This window comes from Theropithecus gelada, chromosome 12, assembly GCF_003255815.1.
Source record: "Theropithecus gelada isolate Dixy chromosome 12, Tgel_1.0, whole genome shotgun sequence".
Lineage (NCBI taxonomy): Eukaryota > Metazoa > Chordata > Mammalia > Primates > Cercopithecidae > Theropithecus > Theropithecus gelada.
Window position 1 is genome coordinate 83,116,720 of NC_037680.1, and position 22,840 is coordinate 83,139,559.

The following is a 22,840-nucleotide window of genomic DNA, read 5'->3' on the forward strand; positions in this document are numbered from 1 at the left end:
ATCGTAAATCCAGCATCTGAGACAAGGCAAGCCCCTTCCACCAATAAGCCTGTCAAATAAATAACAAGTTAGGTACTTCCAAGATACAATGGGGATACAGGCGTTGGGTAATTGTTCCCATTCCAAATGGGAGAAATTGGCCAAAATAAAGGGGCCCACAGCTTTATGCAAGTCCAAAAGCCAGTGGGGCAGTCATGAAATCTTAAGCTGTGAAATGATCTCCTTTGACTACATGTCTCACATCCAGGACATGCTGATGCAAGAGGTGGGCTTCCAAAGCCTTGGGCAGCTCTGCCCCTGTGGCTCTGCAGGGTACAGCCCCTGTGGCTGTTTTCATGGCTCATGTTGAGTGCCTGTGGCTTTTTAGGTGCATGGTGCAAGCTGTCAATGGATCTACAATTCTGGGGTCTGGAGGACAGTGGCCCTTTTCTCACAGTTCCACTATTCAGTGCCCCAGTGGGAACTCTGTGTGGGGGCTTCAACCCCACATTTCCCTCTGCATTGCCCTAGTAGCATTCTCCATGAGGGTTCGGCCCCTGCAGCAGACTTCTGCATGGATATCCAGGCATTTCCATACATCCTCTGACTTCTAGGCGGAGGCTCCCAAAGCTCAACTTTTGTCTTCTGTGCACATGCCCAGTGCCACGTGGAAGCTGCTAAGGCTTGGAGCTTGCACCCTCTGAAGCAATGGCTCAATCAATGGCAAATGACTTGGCCCCTTTTAGCCACCGTTGAAGCTGGAGTGACTGTGATGTAGGGCACCAACTCTTGAGGCTACACAGAGCAGTGGTGCCCTGTGCCTGGCCCACAAAGGCATTTTTCCCTGCTACACCTCTGAGCCTGTAACTGGGGAGGTTGCCGCAAAGATCTCTGACATGCCCTACAGACATTTTCCCCGTTGTCTTGGCTATTAACTTTTGGCTCCTTGTTACTTATGCAAATTTCTGCAGCTAGCTTGAATTTCTCCCCAGAAAATGGGTTTCTCTTTTCCACCTCATCATCAGGCTGCAAATTTTCCTAAGTTTTATACTCTGCTTTCCTTTTAAATAAAAGTTCCAGTTTTAGATAATGTTTGTGAATGCATATGACTGAATGCTTTTAGAATCAGCCAGGGCACTTCTTGAACACTTTGCTGCTTAGAAATTTCTTCCACCAGATACCCTAAATCATCTCTCTCAAGTTCAAAGTATCACAGATCTCTAGGGCGGGGTAAAATGCTGCCAGTCTCTTTGCTGAAGGATAGCATGAGGGACCTTTACTTCAGTTCCCAGTAAGTTCCTCATTTCCATCTGAGACCACCTCAGCCTGGACTTCATTGTCCACATCACTATCAGCAGTTTGGTCAAAATCATTCAACAAGTCTCTAGGAAGTTCCAAACTTTCCATATCTTTCTGCCTACTTTCTCTTCTTTTTTAATATATAAAGGATTTTTTTTTTCTTCAACTTTTAAGTTCTAGGATACATGTGCAGGATGTGCAGATTTGTTACATAGGTAGACGTGTGCCACGGTGGTTTGCTGCACAGATCATCCCATCACCCAGGTATTAAGCCCAGTGTCCATGAGCTATTCTCCCCGATGCTCTCCCTCCCACTACCCCTCCATTTTCTTCTGAGCCCTCCAAACTGTTTCAACCTCTGCCTGTTACCCAGTTCCAAAGTCATTTCCACATTTTCAGGTTATCTTCATAGCAGTGCTCCTCTCCCGATACCAATTCTCTGTATTAGTCTGTTCTAACACTGCTATAAAGAACTGCCTGAGACTGGGTAATTTATAAAGGAAGGAGGTTTAATCAACTCACAGTTTTGCATGACTGGGGGCCTCAGGAAACTTAAAATCATGGTGAAAGGTGAAGGAGAAGGAAGTGCCCTCTTCACAAGACAGCAAGAGAGAGAGCGTACAGGGGAAACTGCCACTTTTAAACCATCGAATCTCGTGAGAACTCCCTCACTATCAAAGAACAGCATGGGGGAAACCTCCCCCCGATTCAATCACCTCCCACCAGGGATTACAATTCGAGAGGAGATTTGGGTAGGGACACAGAGCCAAACCATATCAGTTCTCAAATGTAGAAGTAATGGGGACCCTTTATTAACTGGGTTTTTAATATATATACATAATACATTTTAATCCTTGAAGGCCCAGTTTTAACTTATGTTGGGCATATTAACTATTTTAACTGGGGGTTCACAGTGTCACATTTTATCAAGGCAGTCTGTAACCACTAGAAACTTATTTTACTTTTAATTTATTGTATCAGAGTATATATGCCCAATATAGACAGCAATGGATACTGTGACTATGGGAAATTTAGGCAAGGCTACAGTTAAAGGGAGACATATCCATTTTTTTCTTTATATTATATTTAGTTACCTTCTCAAGATCATAGGGAAGCACAAAGTTTCAATTTCATGTGATTCCCAAGTATGACTATAATTTGAGCCCGGTGTTGATTAAATCCATGAAGTTTTGTCAACTGGTATATTTTAACAAATGCTAAAGTTAAGTTAAAACCTGTTTTATAGAGGCACAAAAGCCAACCAGACCTTTTAAAATCTTTTTGTTTTATAAATTCTTTAGTATATCAGTTTTGAATTTCCAACTGGGTCAAATTATGGAACTTTGTTTAGATTTAGTTATATATTGTGATAGATAGATGATAGATATGAGGTATCTATTTATTATATTCCCTCCCTCCCTCCCTCCCTCCCTTCTTCCTTTCCTCTTTTCCTCTCTCCCTTCATCCCTTCCTTCTTCCTTTCCTTGTAGTGCCTGAGCCTCCAATTGTTTTCCCTCATTGCCAGTGAAGTGCCTTCCTGATACTTGACACTTTAAAAGTTTGGTTAAAAATCATACTCCTTAATGTCATAAAAACTAGAGCTGGGCTGGGCAACTCGTGCTTGTAATCCCAGGGAATCAGAAGGCTGATATGGGAGGCTTGCTTGAGCCTAGGAGTTGGAAGCTGCAGCAAGCTATGATCATGCCACTGTACTTTAGCCTGGGTGATAGAATGAGACCTCATCTCTTAAAATACACAGACACACACACACACACACACACACAGAGTAACTATTTCTTCTAGTACATTATCACTTTGGTAGTAGTATAAATGCAACACTACGGATATATTATGGGGGTAAATAGATTTATGCAGGCTTGCTGGGGCTAACCACTATTTTTGAACAAAAGTGTGATTTTCTGGATTAAAAAAACTGGAGTTCGTAGTAGAGGAAACCCAGTTCTAATCTGTAGAAAATCAGCTGATGAAATTGATTCTGTTCTTGAAGGTGCTGGACACTCTGTAACTTTTGGTTTATCCTTAAATGAGACTTACTGTATGAAGCTACTGTGGAACAGATTCCACAGTAGCAGGGACGAGGCAAGAATGAGGGAGCTGGTTGTAAAAATAATAATTTCCAATTTTTGTGGAAGTATCACATATGAAGGAACCAATTTAGACAGATACATAGAGATGAAGAAGTGCATTAAAATTTATTGTGATGAAATATTATTCCATGTTTCCCTTGTAGACAGATTTAATTTTTTAATCTCTAAGCAAATTTCCATACAAGTGAAGGATAAACCAAATTAGGTAAAACTACGTGAAATAAGCATTTTTCTTCCTCTTCATCTTTCTTTTTCTTCCCTTCCCCTTCCTCCTCATCTCACCGTCCTCCTCCTCTTTTTCTCCTTGGATGATTTTATCCCATTTAGTTGAGTAAATTGCTGCTGCAGTTGATAATTAGAGTTAATATAGCCAAGAGTCAGGGTTTAGGTCAACACGCTTTGTGTATTCGGGTTTATAAAGCAAGCTTAAGAACTTTAAAATAGAGATTTAAGTTCTAGTTAGTTGTAAATGGACAATTTAAAGTGATTTATAAAAATTACCTTTCTTACTCAAGTAAAATGTAACTCTAACACTATAGCTATTTTTAGGTTCTAAAATGGTCTTGAGGGAAATTTATTCTGAGGCTGTAGGACTATCAAAAAGACGCGAAAGCTCTCTAGGATGTGAGAGAAGCAGCATGACAATTCCAAGTAGTAAAGTGAGCATGGCTCATTTTTGCAATAAGAAATGAAGTAAGGAAAGTATTTTGTTTTTAAAAAATGAAAGCTTTAATGTAAAAAATATCTGAGCCTTTCTGTGCTTCTTCCTACTTTAATATGACATCACATATTTATGACCTTTCTGCATTATGTATCTTCATGGAACAGAAAACATCCTCAAGGATCCTCAGATGCTGCGGTAACCTTCAAGCAAATACAGCAGACAATATGTGATGTCTAACTGTGCAGTAGAGGGAGAAACCTCTCCAGGTTCCTTTCAACTTTGTTATTTGTTCACAGCAATTTAAAGGCCTTTCTTCTTTGCTGGTTGTCTAGTGACTACGCCTACTTAAAGAAGCATAAGTTTTTTTGTTTTTTGTTTTTTTTTACATGGAGTCTTGCTTTGTTGCCCAGGCTAGAGTGCCGTGGTGCGATCTCTGCTCACTGCAACCTCTGCCTCTTGGGTTCAAGTGATTCTCCTGCCTCAGCCTCTCGAGTAGCTGGGATTACAGGTGCCCAACACCACACCCGGCTAATTTTTGTATTTTTAGTAGAGACGGTGTTTCACCATGTTGGTCAGGCTGGTCTCAAACTTCTGACTTCAAGTGATCTGCCCACCTCAGCCTTCCAATGTGCTGGGATTATAGGCGTGAGCCACTGGGCCCAGCACCTTCCCTCTAGTTCTTACCGGGCCCTCACCTTCTGTACCTGGACTACCATAACCCCCCCCATCTAACTAGGCCCAGACACGAAGTCAGACATAACCTTTAAAAAATCTGATCACATCATTTTTTTGGTTTTAAAATCACCGACATCCAGTCTCATATGTTTCTGGTAAAGGTCTAAATGTACACATATCTTTCAGAGAAAGGTGTTTGCCAATATTTATCAAGAATTTAGGCGCTACCCGGACATCGCTCAGGGTGCCGGCACCATGAAGATCTGGACTTCGGAGCACGTCTTTGACCACCCATGGGAAACTTACAACAGCTGCAATGCAGAAATACCCAAACCCTATGAACCCAAGTGTGGTTGGAGTTGATGTGTTGGACAGACATATAGATCCCTCTGGAAAGTTGCATAGCCACAGACTTCTCAGCACAGCGTGGGGACTGCCTTCCATTGTGAAGTCTCTTATTGGTGCAGCAAGAACGAAAACATATGTGCAAGAACATTCTGTAGTTGATCCTGTAGAGAAAACAATGGAACTTAAATCTACTAATACTTCATTTACAAACATGGTTTCAGTAGATGAGAGACTGATATACAAACCACATCCTCAGGATCCAGACAAAACTGTTTTGACTCAAGAAGCCATAATCACTGTGAAAGGCGTTAGCCTCAGCAGTTACCTTGAAGGACTGATGGCAAGTACGATATCCTCAAATGCTAGTAAAGGCCGAGAAGCAATGGAATGGGTAATACATAAATTAAATGCTGAGATTGAAGAACTGACAGCCTCAGCAAGAGGAACCATAAGGACTCCAATGGCAGCAGCAGTGTTTGCAGAGAAGTGATCATGACAGTTGGTAGACAACATCGAGTACTCCAGGTCTCTCCAAGCTGACTATATATTTATTTGTTATTTAAAAAATACAACTATATTTTGGGGTTTTGTTTTTTGTTTTTTGTTTTTTTATAAGTAGGTGTAAGGCTATGTGACTTGATCTAAACAGATGCAGGGCCTCTAAATAAAAGGGATCATCTGAAATTAATGTTGTTTGAAATTACTATCTTGATTTTGAGGGTTCCAGTATTTCTGTGAAAACTGAACAAGAACTTCTTGGCAACTGGTATTGATATTCAGTCTCCTTAAGGTAGAATTTTCAAGCTTTTCATATACTGGAACTCCACCTGACTTTGGACCAACCCCAGAACAGAGCAGAGCCACCTCCTATAGACACCCATTGCCCTGCTGCTGTACACTTCAACAGCTTGCACAAGGGAGCTCACTTAAAAGGAGAAATTGTGTAGTTTTAAAATATATTTTGTGTTAAATACCTTACTCTGCTATAAACCACCATTAAAAACCAGTGTTTTGATTTGGTAGTTAAATATTTTTGGAGTGAAAAATTATCACTGAAGTAACATGACTCCAACAAAAGTATGGTTTCATTATAAAAGAGTACAGTATTGATTTGCCAAAGTTTTGTGACTTAGTAAAGGTATTAACTTCCTTGGATTTGTACTTTGTGATTTAGTATGCTGTGTTGTGGGCTGGTTATGTTAACCGAAAAAAATAAAGTAATTACCTGAGTTTTGCAGCGCTCTAACTTAAACAGAAGAACAGCTGTTCACATCTTTTAGCATTTCACATTTGCCTAACTTAAAAATTGCCATGTGTCAAAATCATGGTTTTGTAATTGCTAAGGCATATGTCAGGTTATTTGAATATAATTACTCTTTGAAGTAATTGTGACCACAAAACATCTTTTTTACATGAAGGAGCTGTACATCATTTGAAATTACTCAAATGATGTCTTGCTCTGAGGCATAAACCCCAGGTACTTAGTGCTTTTAATAATATGGTGCCACTGCAGGATTTGGGGGTGGTGGGGAAGAACAAGGATAATGGTAGGGGGAGGCTTGGCCTGAAACTAACCACTACGTGAATTGCACTGCAGGTTTTACTTATGGGAATTCCTTATTTGGGATGTCAGGAGGGCAGCTGCAAACTGAAAAACAATCTAGTAAATGTACTTTGTTTTATATATTGTAGCAGGCAATTAACCACTAAATAATAGCTTTGACATTTGCAATTGTTGCATAGAGTATTTTTGTTAGAAGAAGATTAGCTCTTGCCTTTATTTTACAGTGCTTAGTGTGATAAACTTCGTCATGTTTCCTATCAAACAGACCAGTTAATATATGTACATAAACCACAGAAATAGTATAACAAACTATTTTTAAATTATCGTTTTCCTACTTAAACATTGTTTAGCTTAAGACTTCTTAGGACATTTGTAAAAGCAGGTTAAATTTAATAAGGTTTCTGATTATTTTTTTGTAACCAGAGATAGTTTTTACAAGTGAAATAACATTTCAGCTAAATAAAATATCGCTAAATAATTGATACTTGATGAAAATCTGCTTTGTACAATTTCTGCAAATTATCCTTGTTCTGAAAAAGATGTAATGCCCTAATTATAGAGATTTTTAAATCCTTATCCTTTGGTTTTTTTTTAAACTCTGACCTAATGATAAAACTCTATAAATTTTCATTTTCCAGTGCAGTTACCTTTTTAAACATAAATGCACAACAAGCAAATAAATTTAAGAGAACTAAACTGGAATGAGTGTTCATAAATGAAACCCTGGGACTATTTAATACTAAAGTTGATATGTGGATTTAGAAAAACTTTTGTTAGTAAAAACTTGCTTTAAAAAAAAAAAAAAAAAGAATTTAGAAAACATGAAGTCCTTGCCCATGCCTATGTCCTGAATGATATTACCTAGGTTTTTTTCTAGGGTTTTTATGGTTTTAGGTCTAACATTTAAGTCCCTAATCCATCTTGAATTAATTTTTGTATAAGGAGTAAGGAAAGGATCCAGTTTCAGCTTTCTACATATGGCTAGCCAGTTTTCCCAGCATCATTTATTAAATAGGGAATTCTTTCCCCATTTCTTTTTATCAGGTTTGTCAAAGATCAGATGGTTGTAGATGTGTGGTGTTATTTCTGAGACCTCTGTTCTGTTCCATTGGTCTATATCTCTGTTTTGGTACCAGTACCATGCTGTTTTGGTTACTGTAGCCTTGTAGTATAGTTTGAAGTCAGGTAGCGTGATGCTCCAGCTTTGTTCTTTTGGCTTAGGATTGTCTTGGCAATGCGGGGTCTTTTTTGGTTCCATATGAACTTTAAAGCAGTTTTTTCCAATTCTGTGAAGAAAGTCACTGGTAGCTTAATGGGGATGGCATTGAATGTATAAATTACCTTGGGCAGTATGGCCATTTTCACAGTATTGATTCTTCCTATCCATGAGCATGGTATGTTCTTGCATTTGTTTCATGTCTAAAACACCAAAAACAATGGCAACAAAAGCCAAAATTGACAAATGGGATCCAATTAAACTAAAGAGATTCTGCACAGCAAAAGAAACTGCCATCAGAGTGAACAGGCAACCTACAGAATGGGAGAAAATTTTGCAATCTACTCATCTGACAAAGGGCTAATATCCAGAACCTATAAAGAACTCAATCAAATTTACAAGAAAAAACCAAACAACCCCATCAAAAAGTGGGCAAAGGATATGAACAGACAGTTCTCAAAAGAAGACATTCATATAGCCAACAGACACATGAAAAAATGCTCATCATCACTCACCATCAGAGAAATGCAAATCAAAACCACAATGAGATACTGTCTCACACTAGTTAGAATGGCAATCATTAAAAAATCAGGAAACAACAGGTGCTGGAGAGGATGTGGAGAAATAAGAACACTTTTACACTGTTGGTGGGACTGTAAACTAGTTCAACCATTGTGGAAAACAGTGTGGCGATTCCTCAAGGATCTAGAACTAGAAATACCATTTGACCCAGCCATCCCATTACTGGGTATATACCCAAAGGATTATAAGTCATGCTGCTATAAAGATACATACACACGTATGTTTATTGTGGCACTATTCACAATAGCAAAGACTTGGAATCAATCGAAATGTCCATCAGTGACAGACTGGATTAAGAAAATGTGGCACATATACACCATGGAATACTATGCAGCCATAAAAAAAGGATGAGTTCATGTCCTTTGTAGGGACATGGATGAAGCTGGAAACCATCATTCTCAGCAAACTATTGCAATAACAGAAAACCAAATACCGCATGTTCTCACTCACAGGTGGGGTTTGAACAATGAGACCACTTGGACACAGGAAGGGGAACATCACACACCAGGTCCTATTGTGGGGAGGAGCGGTGGGGAGGAATAGCATTAGGAGATATACCTAATGTAAATGACGAGTTAATGGGTGCAGCACACCAACATGGCACATGTATACATATGTAACAAACCTGCACATTGTGCACATGCACCCTAGAACTTAAAGTATAATAGAAAAAAAAAAAAGAATTTAGAAAAGAAAGCCAGGCCCAGTGACATGTGACTATAGTCCCAGGTACTTGGGAGACTGGGGCAGGAGGATCACTTGTGGCCAGGAATTGGAGTCCAGCCTGAGTAACATGATGAGATCCCATCTCAAAAACAAAGCATAACAAAACAAAACAAAACAAAAAAACCCCTACTGGTTAAAAGGTATATATATTTGTGAGGCAGAATCTTACTATGTTGCCCAAGCTGGTCTCAAACTGCTGGGCACAAGGGATCCTCTTGACTTAGCCTCCCAAGTAGCTGGGATTACAGGCACACACTACAGCACCAGTTTAGTTGTTCTACTTTTATTTATTTATTTAGTTTTATTTAAACTGATTTTATTTATTTATTTATTTATTTATTTATTTATTTATTTATTGAGACAGGATCTTGCTCTGTTGCTCAGGCTGGAGTGCAGTAGCACGATCTTGGCTCTCCTCAACCTCCATCTCCAGAGTTCAAGGGATTCTCATGCCTCAGCCACCTGAGTAGCTGGGAATACAGGAGCACGCCATTGTACCTGGCTTTTTTTTTTTTTAATTATTTTTAGTAGAGACGAGGTTTCACCATATTGCCCAGGCTGGTTTTGATTTCCTGGCCTCATGTGATCTGCCTTTGTCTGCCTCCCAAAGTGCTGGATTACAGGCATGAGCCACTGTGCCTGGCCCAGCAGTTCTACTTTTAAGCATCCATCCTCAGCAAGTAGTTGTAAGGAAAGTGTTATATATGAGAGATGTTTATTGCAGCCTTATTTAAGATAATGAAAAATTGGAGGGAAACCTAATGTACACATAGGGGGAGAGTTAAGTAGTCATTGTATATCTATTCAATGAAATATTTTGTAGCTACTAAAAATTCTATTTTATAGCATGGGAAAGTGTTTATGCTATAATGCTAAGTAAATATATTAAAATATAAAACTGTGTTAAAATTCAAAATCACAACATACAGAAGAAGAGCTGAAGCCTTCATTTTTCTCCTCTCATCTCCATCACCCCACCCTCAGGTGAGATAGAGAAGTGGTCTAAATGGGAGGATAATACATCCTCATATTGCCTTCTACTACTGACAAAAGCTAGTCTTTGAAATGCCCTAAGAAAATGATTTATTGTAATAGGAAAGAAATAAGTGTTTTCAATGCTTTGGTATTTCTATGATTTGTGTGTGTGTTTGTTTGTTTGTTTGTTTGTTTGACAGAGTCTTGCTCTTTCTTGCAGGCTTGAGTACAGTGGAACAGTCTCAGGTCCCTGCAACCTCTGCCTCCCAGGTTCAAGCGATTCTTCTGCCTCAGCCTCCCGAGTAGCTGGTATTACAGGCGCCTGCCACAATGCTGGCTAATTTTTGTAATTTTAGTAGAGACAGGGTTTCACTATGTTGGCTAGGCTGGTCTTGAACTCCTGACCTCAAGTAATCTGCCTGCCTCGACCTCCCAGAGTGCTGGGATTGCAGGCATGAGCCACTGTGTCTGGCCTAAAAATTATTATTTTTTAATCAACATGTAATAATTGTACATATTTATGGGGACAGTGTGATATTTTGATACACACTGTGTGTCATATTGATATATACAATATGTTATGATCAATTCAGGGTAATTAACGTATCCATCACCTCAAACATTTATCATTAATTTGTATTGGAAACCATTAAAAATCCTCTTCTAGCTGTTTAAAAATATACAATAAATTGTTAACTATATTCACCCTACAGTGTTACAGACTACTAGAACTTATTCCTCCTATCTAGCTGTAATATGGTATCCATTAACCAACCTCTTTTATCCTTCTTCCTAGCCTCTAGTAACCATTATTCTCCTCTATACTTAAACGAGCATAACTTTTTAAGGTCCTACATATGGACATATGGGTGAGAACAGCTTCTTTAGCTCTTGTATATGAGTGAAAACATGTGGTATTTGTCTGTCTGTGCGTGATTTATTTCCCTTAACAGAATGTCCTCCCAGCTCATTCATGTTGCTACAAATGATAGACTTTTATTCTTTTTATGGCTGAATAGTATTCCATTGTGTATATATACCATTTTTTAATCCATTTATCTGTTGATGGACACAGGTTGATTCCACATCTTGTCTATTGTAAATGTTGTTGCAGTAAATATGAGGGTGCATATATCTCTTCAATATACTGATTTCCTTTTCTTTGGATAAATACCCAATAGTGGGATTGCTGGATCCTATGGTAGTTCTACTTTTAGTTTTTTAAGGAATCTCCATACTGCTTTCTGTAATGACTCTCATAATTTAGGTTCCCACCAGTAGTGTAAAAAGTCTCCCAGTGAAGAAAAGCCTAGGACCAGGTGGCTTCATGGTGACTTCTACCAAATCTTTAAAGAAGAACTAACACCAATTTTTCTCAAACGATTCCAAAAAATTGAAGAGGAGGGAATTATTCTAACCCCCCTGGTCTATAAGATCAGCATTACTCTGATACCAAAACCAGACATGGACATGACAAAAAAAGAGAGCAACTGCCCAGTATCCCTGATGAACATAGATGTAAAAATCCTCAGCAAAATGCCAGCAAATGCAATCCAACAGCACATCAACAAGATAACACATGAGGATAAGTGGGATTTATCCCAGGGATGCAAGGATGGTTCAATATGTGCAAATCAATAAACATGATACCTCACATAAACAGAATTAAGGACAAAATCCACATGAGCATCTCAATAGACACAGCAAAAGCATTAGATAAAATTCAGCATCCTTCATGATAAAAGTCCTCAACAAACTGGGCATAGAAGGAATATACCTAAACATAATAAAGTCCATATATGAAAAACCTATAGCTAACATACTGAATGGTGAAAAACTGAAGTCTTTTTCTTTAGGAAATGGAACAGGACAAGAATACCCAATTTCACCACTCTCATTCAACACACTACTGGAAGTCCTAGCCAGAGCAAGAGAAAAAAAACAAAGGACATCCAAATGGGAAAAGAGAGAGTCAGATTGTCCCTGCTACAAAAATGTTACCTAGGAATAAGTTTAACCAAGGAGGCACAAGATCTCTACAATGAAAACTACAAAACACTGATGAAAGATATGGAAAAAGCCACACAAAAAATGGAAATACATCCTATGTTCGTGGACTAGAAGTATTAATATTTTTAAAGTGACCATACTACCAAAAGCAATCTACAGATTCAATGCATTCCCTATCAAAATACTGATGACATTTTTCATAGAAATAGAAAAAACGATTCTCAAATTTGTATGGAACCACAAAAGACCCCAAGTAGCCAAAGAAACCCTGAGTAAAAAGAACAAAGATGGAGGCATCACACTATCTGACATCAAAATCTGTAATACTACAAAACTATAGTAACCATAACAACATGGTATTGGTAGAAAAACTTACGCATAGACCAATGGAACAGAATAAAGAAATCTGAAATAAATCCACGTATTTACAGCCAACCAGTTTTTGACAAAGGTGCTAATAATATACACTGGGCAAAGGATAGCCTCTTCAATAAATGGAGTTGGGAAAATTGGATATCCATATGCAGAAGAATAAATCTAGACCCCTATCTCTCATCACATAGAAAAATAAACTCAAAATGGATGAAAGATTTAAAGGTAGGACCTCGAACTGTGAAACTACTGGAAGAAAACAAAAGGGAAATTCTTCAGGACATTGGACTGGGCAAAGATTTTATGAATGCTTTGCTATTTCTTTGTGGCACCCAAAGCATGGCCATTGAGGCATGTGGCTGTGATGATTAAAAAAGATGCATAAATGGGACAATTAAACACCAACAGGCCTCCGGGAAGGATTTCTAAGCAGGAGTGTAAGTAATAGTTGTGGGGTGGCCAGGCTGAAGTTATTGGAATAATAAAGTCAAAGATTATCTTCAATATATATGGGAGCAATGTTAATGCACACTGAGGAAAATGTTTCTCTACATCCATGATATGTGCTTTATCTGTGAATTTCTCTCTCTTTCTCTCTTTTTCTCTCTCTCTCTTTGTGCATGCGTGTGTGTGCGTGTGTGTGTGTGTGCATTTGATTTAGTGGTTACCTGCTGAACTGTCAGGAAGAGAAAAAGAAGTACATGTTTATCTCACAATGGTAGAGAGATCCCTTTCCATTGTTTATGGAATGTTATTCTAGACTCAGTAACTCATATTTTGGGAAACATCCTATTAAGGGTGTGTCCTGTGGATTGATAAGGAATGAAGAGGGCAGAAAGCAGGGGTCTGGGTGATTTTTTGGGTAGTGGTGGTGATTTTTCCTTCGACTATTGAAGCAATCACATTTGGTGCCTTGTTGGCAGTTTTTATTTTGCTCTGCAGTCTCCTTTCCTTGCCTCCAATCTCCCAGTAAAACCTGCTATTCTCTTCCAGCCTTGTGGGACACTCTTGTGAGGAGACTAAGAGGTGAGTCAGTAAAGGCACTGTAGGGCCTTTCCTACCTCACCCTTCCACCAGATCAGTGGGACAAATAGCAGCATTGCCCCGGGAAGGACAGTAGACCTGAGTTCCAGGTGCTGACAAGCAGAAGAAAGAGCTATGGCAAGAACAGAGCAGGGAGTGGGGGAGCAGGATACCCTAGGGAGAGGGGGCTGCCAAATGGATGACTCCAAAGTGCACTGAGACCAGTGGCTTCCTTTCCAAATAGGTTAAACAGAGGTTTGACCTCAGGTTGTTCATTAGAACAATCTGGAGCTTTTAAATGCAGCTAATGCCTGGGCCTTGTAACAATTGAATCTGAATGTCTGTGAATCCGGTCTGGGCATCAATGTTTTCTTTTTTTATTATTTATTTATTTATTTATTTTTGAGATGGAGTCTCGCTCTGTTGCCCAGGCTGGAGTGCAATGGTGTGATCTTGACTCACTGCAACCTCTACCTCCCGGGTTCAAGCGATTCTCCTGCCTCAGCTTCCCGAGTAGCTGGGATTACAGGTGCCTGTCACCATGCCTGGCTAATTTTTTGTATTTTTAGTAGAGACAGGGTTTCACCATGCTGGCCAGGCTGGTCTTGAACTCCCAACCTCAGGTGATCTACCCGCCTTGGCCTCCCAAAGTGCTGGGATTACAGGCGTGAGCCACCACGCCTGGCTGGCATCAATGTTTTCTAAAGCTTCCCGGGTGACTCTAATGCGCAGCCAGGTTGAAACTACCACATTAGAGGAAGAGGATCATGAGTGGCAGAAGCTAACCTTGGGTAATAAATGTATCATATAAATCTCAACAGCAATGTTGCATAAAATTTACACATATTAACAAGTCTAGAAGGAAATATGGTTGATTCTCATGATGATAGTTGTGTTCCATAAAGTCTGTGAACACTGAATTAGTGTTCACTGAGTCATTGTTTCTAGGGGAAATGTGTGTGTGTGTGGTGTGTGTGTGTATCTATATATCTCACATAGATACACATATATCATATATCTCACATAGATTATAATCTTAAATCCTAAAAACAAGTCATCTTGGTATATTTTATTTTCTTTATTTTACAAAGGAAAAAAAATGAGGTTCAAAAGTGTTAAGAGACTTGCCTAAGGCTGTTGTAATAAATGTCAGCATGGGCTGCCCCTGTATTACTGACCCTGAAGCTGGAGCTTCTTGCACTACTCTGCCCTGCCCCGCTACCTTCTGCATCCTCTGATCACATCTGAATGGGAGCTGAAACAAGAAGGCAGGGCAGGCCCTTCTTTGATGTCAGTTAAGAACATCCACAGGTTGGGCAGATGACTCAAAGTTTTCATTGCTGTCTGCATGTCCATGAATGACCACAAGTTTTGATTTTTGGGTTACAAATAAATTTTAGGGGTAGGCAGAATTTGCAAATACAGAATCTGCATTTGCAGATCCTCTGTACGGTGAGGATCAATTCTATATCATAATACTGGCAGTAATTGTATTTGGATAGAATTAAGTGACTTTTTCTTCCCTGTTTCTCTATTGTTCTAAAATGTCTTTAATGAGCATGTATTACTTTTATTTAAAAATGTAAAAAAACAAAAAATCTTTTCCATGGCTATCTCTGTGTATAGCCTAATTTCTTCTCAAAGTGTAGGCTTGACATAGTAACATCAGAAGTACTTGAAGAGTTAGTAGAAAAGGTAGATTCCTGGCCCTTTCCTTCCAAAACTACTAAAATAGAACTCAAAGGGACCTGAGAAACTGCATTTAACAAACTTTCCCAGATGATTTTTATGCATACTAAAGTTTTAAAAATGTTTGCTATAATGGTCTCCAAAGAGTGAGGATGAAATAAGGGTGTTTTAGATAAAGTAGCTGAAATAATTTACCACGTACAGGCCATTGATGAAAGAACTACTAAAGGATATACTTCAATACAAGAAAGGGATTCAACCTAGAAGGAAGGATTGGGAAGCATGAAGTAATGATGAGTAAAACATTTGGTAAGCATGAAGTGAATCTGAATAATTGATTTTAGCAAAAAAAAAGCAAAACAATTAAAAAATGAATAAAAGCAGAGGGAAATAAAAACGAGGTAAAATTAAAAGACACCAATATATAAACCAAAAAATAAAATTCTAAGCTCCCCATCCAACTGAATGGAGCCCTAGAAACCTGAAAGAAAACAAAACAAAACACAACAAAAAACACAATGTCAGGTCATAATGGTAAAAGGGTTCTGGACAGGCCTCATTATACTCTCCTCCCTCTGGAATTCAGGCACAACTGATCAGCATTAACATTAAAACAGAGCTCTTAAGACAAAATAGATTACTTGTAGCAATAGATACCAAATTCCAACCTGACTAGTAAAGCATCACATGACAGGGAGCAGGCCCTGAAAGTATCTAAGTATTTTACATCAAAATATATTTCTTCAAAGTATTTTGAAATGGCCCTGCAAAGCTGTCTCCTGTGGGGGAAATTTACATTCTGTAAAGAATCCTCTTCCCTTTCCAGGTCTTTTTCAGAGCCAGAAGAGATTTAACCAAGTATCTGGCATCTTTTAAGGTCTGATGAGAGACATTTACCATCTATTATCTCTAAAGCCTGCTACTTGAAGGCTTCCTCTACATTACCAAGAACCTTGGTCTCTACAACCCCTTATCTTAACCCAGACACTCCTGTCTATCGAATCTGGGTCTTCAGATAATAATTCTTTTGACCAATTGCCAATCAGAAAATCTTTGAATCCACCAATGACCTGGAAGCCCCACTGCTTCTAATTGTCCCACCTTTCCAGACCAAACCGATGTGTACTTTACATGTACTGGTTGATGTCTTAGGTCTCCCTAAAACATATAAAACTAAGCACTGTAACCTGACCACACTGGGGACATGTTCTTAGGACCTCTTGGGCCATGGTCACTTACATTTTGCTAAGAATAAACTTCTTTAGATATTTTACAGAGTTTGATTCTTTTCATTGGCAATAGATAACATGGAAAAAGTGGACATATGATTTGTGTTAAAGCATTCTGATGTTTTTGTAGTTTGAGAGAAGTAAGGAGATACTGATGAAACTTTTCAGAGGGAAACCTATGCATAACCTAAGGGTAATTCATCTGAGAATAAATATATAAAGTATAATTTTGAAGTCAATAGGAAACAAATGGATTTAAAAACTATATTATCCATAAAAGAGAGTAAAAAAAAGAAGTCACAAAGAAGCAAAGACTGGAGAAAAGGTATTTCAAGCTAAGGGAATTATGGGTAGTGTAATAGAAGTGAGGAAAATGCTCCATTGTTGAGTCTAAGATTTATCTTTAATCTACTTACACACTATTTACCGAGCTTGTTATGGTTTCTTGGATGTTGGCAGAAGATATGAGACTCCTGGGTAAGTTACAAAGGGCTATATTATCTATATCATGGCAAGCAACATGAGCATTGTCAGGGAGGGAAAAATTCTCCTCTGTCCTCTTAATTTCTTTAAATGGGGACCCGCAAATTAATCTGACAAAAGACAGATTAACAGGAGGAAAAAAAGTTTTATTTGTATGCATATGTCAATTAACCAAAGAAGCAGCTAGCTTCATTAAATGGTTAAAGTTAGAGGTGCATATACCTAACTTAGTAAGGAAAAGTGAGGAAGGAGAAAGGGCTTCTATGGTAAAAACAAATTGGTTTCTGGGGAACAAATTGGGAGATAAGAAAGCTGGTGATAAAGCTTGTTTATGTGGGCACTAGTGGTCTTTTGCATCTTCTCCATGGCCATATAACTCCTGTGGAAAGAGTATTTATGGTAGATGTGCTCTTGGCCTTTTCTTCTGGGGGTAAAGCCCACCCCAAAGAGGGAGTTTATGGTAGCCTCATTTCCTAGAAGTTGCTGCGTTTAGTCAGATAGGGGACATTCCAACAAGGCTTTCTGCATCTATTGAATCTCCAATGTTTTCAGCTTAAAATAATCTTCATACCCACTCCAGGGTTCTGAGTGGGGCCCCACATCCTTGCTCTTTGTCCCAGAGGGAGACATTGCCTCATCCCTGAAGGCTGCTTGCTTCAGACACAACCCTGAGAAATGGCCCTGGTAAAGATTAGTCAAGGCCTTGAATTCTTGGTACACCCAGCGAAACATGTAGGAGCACAAGAGACACACATAACTAAGAACCCCTGAGTAAATTGGTTTCCTGGGCCATATGCTGCCTTGGGTTGGGGAAGAGAAAAAGGAGTGGAAAAGGAGGTGAGAGAAGTAGGGTAATTGAAAGCCCTGTTGCTGAAGGCCTTGTATGGGTGACATGCTATGGCATTTGATCTTTACCCTGCATATCAATCTCCAGCACAAATTTGAATTACTGCATTCCCAACAACAAATATTTTTTGTCATTTAATGCCAACATATGTATATTTATTTATAAATCATATACCCACACCACTACATTACTCTATCATGTGCACTTTAAAACATACATAAAAGTAGATTTAAGAAGGGGGAGTTAAAATACATCAATATATTAAATATTAGGTATAATATTTTCTTGGTGATTATAACCTAATTTGGGGACCATTACAGTTTAGCATAGATAATCTTTGGAAATGTATTCATGACATCACAATGTATTTTCTACGACCCGCTTACCAGTAACTGGGGTTTCTTACCAAAAATTGCTACAGTGAACATCCTTGAGCAGCTGTTCTTGTTTAACTATGTCCATAGAGGACATTTTTTTTGTAATAGAAATGTTCAGTCAAATAGTATGTGCTTTTTACATTCTGGTGAATAATCTTAAACTGCCCTACAAAAAAGCTGCACCAATTTACTTTCCAAACTATAGTCTATAAAGACCACTTTTTTCACTCCTCCAAGACTAGGTATCAATCTTAAAATTTTTGTCCAAACCAATAGGTAAGAAATAATGCCACGTCAGGCCAGGTGCTGTGGCTCATGCCTGTAATCCCAGCACTTTGGAAGGTGAGGCGTGTGGATCATTTGAGGTCAGGAGTTCAAGACCAGCTTGGCCAACATGGTGAAACCCCATCTCTACTAAAATTACGAAAAGTAGCCAACTGTGGTGGTGCATGCCTGTAATCCCAGCTACTCGGGAGGATGAGAAAGGAGAATCGCTTAAACCTGGAAGGCGGAGGTTGCAGTCAGTGGAGATTGCACCACTGCACTCCAGCCTGGGTGACAGAGTGAGACTACGTCTCAAAAAAAAAAAAAAAAAAAAAAAAAAATCGAACAGCCTTCCTGACTTTTCTTCTCTTTCTTTTTTCTTTCCTCTCTCTCTTTCTTTCTTTCCTTCTTTCTTTTCTCTTTCTTCTTTCTTTCTCTCCTTCTTTCTCTCTTTCTCTCTTTTTTCCCTTCCTTCCTTCCTTCCTCCCTCTCTCCCTTTCTCTCTTTTTCTCTTTCTTTCCCTCCTTTTCCTTCCTTCCTTCCTCCCTCCCTTCCTCCCTTTCTCTTTTTTCTCTCTCTTCCTTTCTTCTTTCTTTTTCTCTCTCTTTCTTCTCTTTCTTTTTCTCTTTCTTTCCCTCCCTTCCCTCCCTCCCTCCCTTCCTCCCTTGCTTTTTGTCTCTCTTTCTTTCTTCTCTTTCTTTCCCTCCTTTCCCTTCCTTTCTTCCTTCATTCCTTCCTTCCCTCCCTTTCTCTCTTTTTCTCTCTCTTCCTTTCTTCTCTTTCTTTCTCTCTTTCTTTCTTCTCTTTCTTTCCCTCTCTTCCTTCCCTCCCTCCCTCCATTCCTTCCTTCCATCCTTTTTGAGACAAGGTCTTGCTGTGTTGCTCAGGGTGGCTTACTGCAGCCTCAACCTCCTGAGCCTAAGTGATCCTCCCATCTCAGCCTCCCAAGTAGCTGGGACCACAGGTGCACACTGCTGTGCCAGGCTAATTTTTAAATATTTTGTAGAAATGGAGACTCACTATGTTGCCCAGGCTGGTCTCGAATTCCTGGACTCTAGTGATTCTCCTGCCTTGGCCTTCCAAAGTACTGGAATTGCAGGTGTGAGCCATCACGCCCAGCCCAGTATTTCTTTAACAATGAATAAGTTCAAATATTTTTTGTTGGCTTTAAGCCTCTAAATTGCCTATTATCCCTCCTATGTCACTTTCTTTTTCTTTTTTTTTTGAGATGGAATCTTGCTCTGTTGCCCAGGCTGGAGTGAAATGGGTTCAAGTGATCCTCCCATGTCAGCCTCCTGAGTAGCTGGGATTACAGGCATGCACCACCATGCCCAGCCAATTTTTGTGTTTTTGGTAGAGACGGGGGTTTCACCATATTAGCCAGGCTGGTCTCGAACTCCTGACCTCAGATGATCCACCTGCCTTGGCCTCCCAAAGTGCTAGGATTACAGGTGTGAGCCACTGTGCCCCACCAACATTTTTTTTTAATTAATCAAATGTATCAGTGACTTTTCTGTAGGTACTTATGCCTGGAGTGGCATGAGGTGGGTGTCTCAGCATCCATAGCCTTGATGACAGATTAGGAGTCAGTGTGAACAAAGTAACAAAGTAGACTTTATTGTTTGTGATGTGGGGATGCGGCAAAGCAAAGACCAGCAAAAGGGAGGCAAGGTAGGAAGCTCTTAGGATAGCCAGGTAGTTAGATCACATGGGAAATATGAGTATGGGCTCTGGAGTCAGACTCTGGGGTGCAGATCCCAAGAGTAACATTGATAGAGTGACTTTGGGAAGTGGGGCAGGTGACTGACCTTCCTGTGCCTCAGTTTCTTCATGTAGAAATTATTAGTATTTCATTGAAAGCTTAAATGAGATAAGATATCATGGTGCCTGGCATACAGTGATTGCTTTCTAGAAAAGAAATAAAGGGAACTTGACCTAGGTTGTAGGAGAAATGGAAAGGAATAGACATACTGAAAGACAGAGTCTTTAGGCCTGGGAGACGAGTAAATGTAGATAAGGGAGATTGAGATAAGTGAACAGCATCTTTCTGTGATTAAGGTCAGGACCATATTAATGAAAGCAACAACCAAACACTGTGACCCTGTGGCACAGAGTTTCAACAAAGAGATCCTGGAGCCAGAGAGCTTGTCCACACCCTCACTAGCTTTCTAACATTGGACAAATCAATGTCTTGAGTTTTTTTTTTTTTAGGTGGGTTGGGGGGGGGTATTGTGTGGACAGAGTCCTACTGTGTCACCTAGGCTGGAGTACAGTGGCAGGATCTTGGCTCACTGCAACCTCTGCCTCCAGGGTCCAAGCGATCCTTGTGCCTCAGCCTCCCAAATAACTGGGATTACAGGTGTGGGCCACCATGTCCAGTTAATTTTTATATTTTTAGTAGAGATAGGGTTTTGCCATGCTGGCCAGGCTTGTCTAGAACTCCTGACCTCAAGCGATCCACCTGCCTCAGCATCCCAAAGTGCTGGGATTTCAGGCATGAGCCACTGCGCCTGGCCATAATCAATTAATAGCTCTCTACCTTGGCTTCTTCACGTGAAAGTGATGAATAATTATATCTATCTCATATGAAAAAACAAAAAGTGAGGAAATACATGCGAAGCACCTAGACCACTATCTGGCATAGAGTATGTACTTTAAAATATTAGCTGTTATTTGGGTATGGACCTGTAGTCCCAGCTACTCAGGAGGCTGAGGCAGGAGGATTGCTTGAGCCTAAGAGTTCAAGGTTGTAGTGCGCTGTGATTGTGCCTGTGAATAGCCACTGCATTCTAGCCTGGACCACATAGTGAGACCCCATCTCTGAAAAAAAATTAGCTGTTATTATTAATCTTTTTTTGTGCTATAACAGGTCCTTTTTTACTCTCATCTTATTTTAGTTTTCCGAGATCCTTATTTCTTTCAGTATGCATCCACCTATTGCCAAAATGCTGTTCTTGTTTTCACTGGGTCCTAAACTTGGGGGCTTTCTTAAGCCTGCCCTTCTATATTCTAGATCTTTCTTATTCTCTGCTAAGCTAATAATATTCTATGTTATTAATAGGCATTGATAGCTTCAATTTATCCCTCCCAGATGACATTTGCATTTTAACAAGAATTTTCAAGGCCTTGACTCAAAGGAGTGAGTAATGTGGTTATTTTAGGTATCCTGGCAGAGGGAAATAGTCCTGGGGCTGGGAGAGCTTTCCTAAACTCTAAATTTATATCACGCCAGCAGCTGCCTACTCTGCTCACTCAGAATATAATGTGGGGGCTGTAGTGGTGGTCAGGGAATAAATTCAATCAATTAACTAGTATTTTTATCACCAGGAACTGTATTAGGTAGTGTGGGGAAGAAAATGAAGATTAATAATATTTGTTTCAAGAAATACATAATCTAGTTGAAGAAATCAAGATGTATAAACATTTTTTAAAAATCTGTTCTCATTGCCAAGGTCAAGACAGACCTGAGAACTTAGCCTACTGGTCAATATACTGGTGTGAGGTCCAGGGGGCCAGATCAAACCAGGGGGAAGATTACCTAGAAAGCTGCTCATAAGATTACATCACCACAGAGCTGAAGCAAGAGCAACTGCTTAGAAATGGAGCAGGGTCTGCAGTCAGAGCACACTGAAGAGGGAGATCCTGCACTGTTACGCGTCAGATGCAGGGGCTGCATGAAGAATTAACAGAAATTGAGAGCCTGGTGCAGGGCAGGTGAAAGGCAGGCGGAATCCACATAACCTGGAGGAGGATTTCTTTCAAATGAATTCTAACATGTCTTGCTTAGTGGGGGATGGGCTTCTTAAAGGAATCAAATCGGGATGAATAAATTACAAGATCTGTTTCCTCATTTGTGAAATGAGGAAGGATGAAATACATCAGCACTAAAGTGAAACTAAAGGCTAAGCTGATTAAGCCCACCAACACTAACCTGCTTTGCTTGCTTTTAATCCCTTACTTCCAGTTGATCTTAAAACTCCCACTAGCTTCCTTACAGACAACATCTCTGACTGTGGGTCATTATAGTAATGGCGTTTAACGTGGTTTCTCAGGAACTGTAGGAAAGCTCTTGTTCAGCTGAAGTTGGTTGAGACCACTGACCCTTCAGCTGGGCCTGTGCAGGTGCCTATAGAGTGACATTTTGATGTCAGAGGACCAAAAATTCCACCCTCAGATCATGTTAATGCCACCATTTTCTGCACATGTGTCCTGTGAAAAGCATGTAGCTCAATTACATTTGCACAGAAACCCTAATTACCTCACATTTACTACCTGTCAATCACCTTTACCCACACTTTGGACCACCCAGATTTCTATCCCATAAGAACCCTCAAGCCCTATTTTTGGGGAAGTAGATTTGAAAGCTGTTGTCCTGCCTCCTTGCTTAGCTGCCTTGTGAATAAACTCTTT

The 22,840-nt window shown here is 39.6% G+C and overlaps 1 pseudogene across 1 annotated transcript; it reads left to right on the forward strand.

Moving 5' to 3' along the window:
• The first annotated feature begins 4,980 nt into the window (after window positions 1-4,980).
• LOC112636713 lies at window positions 4,981-6,303 on the forward strand (annotated as a pseudogene). Its single transcript, XR_003122229.1, has 2 exons — window positions 4,981-5,181; window positions 5,272-6,303. The product of XR_003122229.1 is annotated as a PRELI domain containing protein 3B-like (transcript).
• The last annotated feature ends 16,537 nt before the right edge of the window (window positions 6,304-22,840 follow it).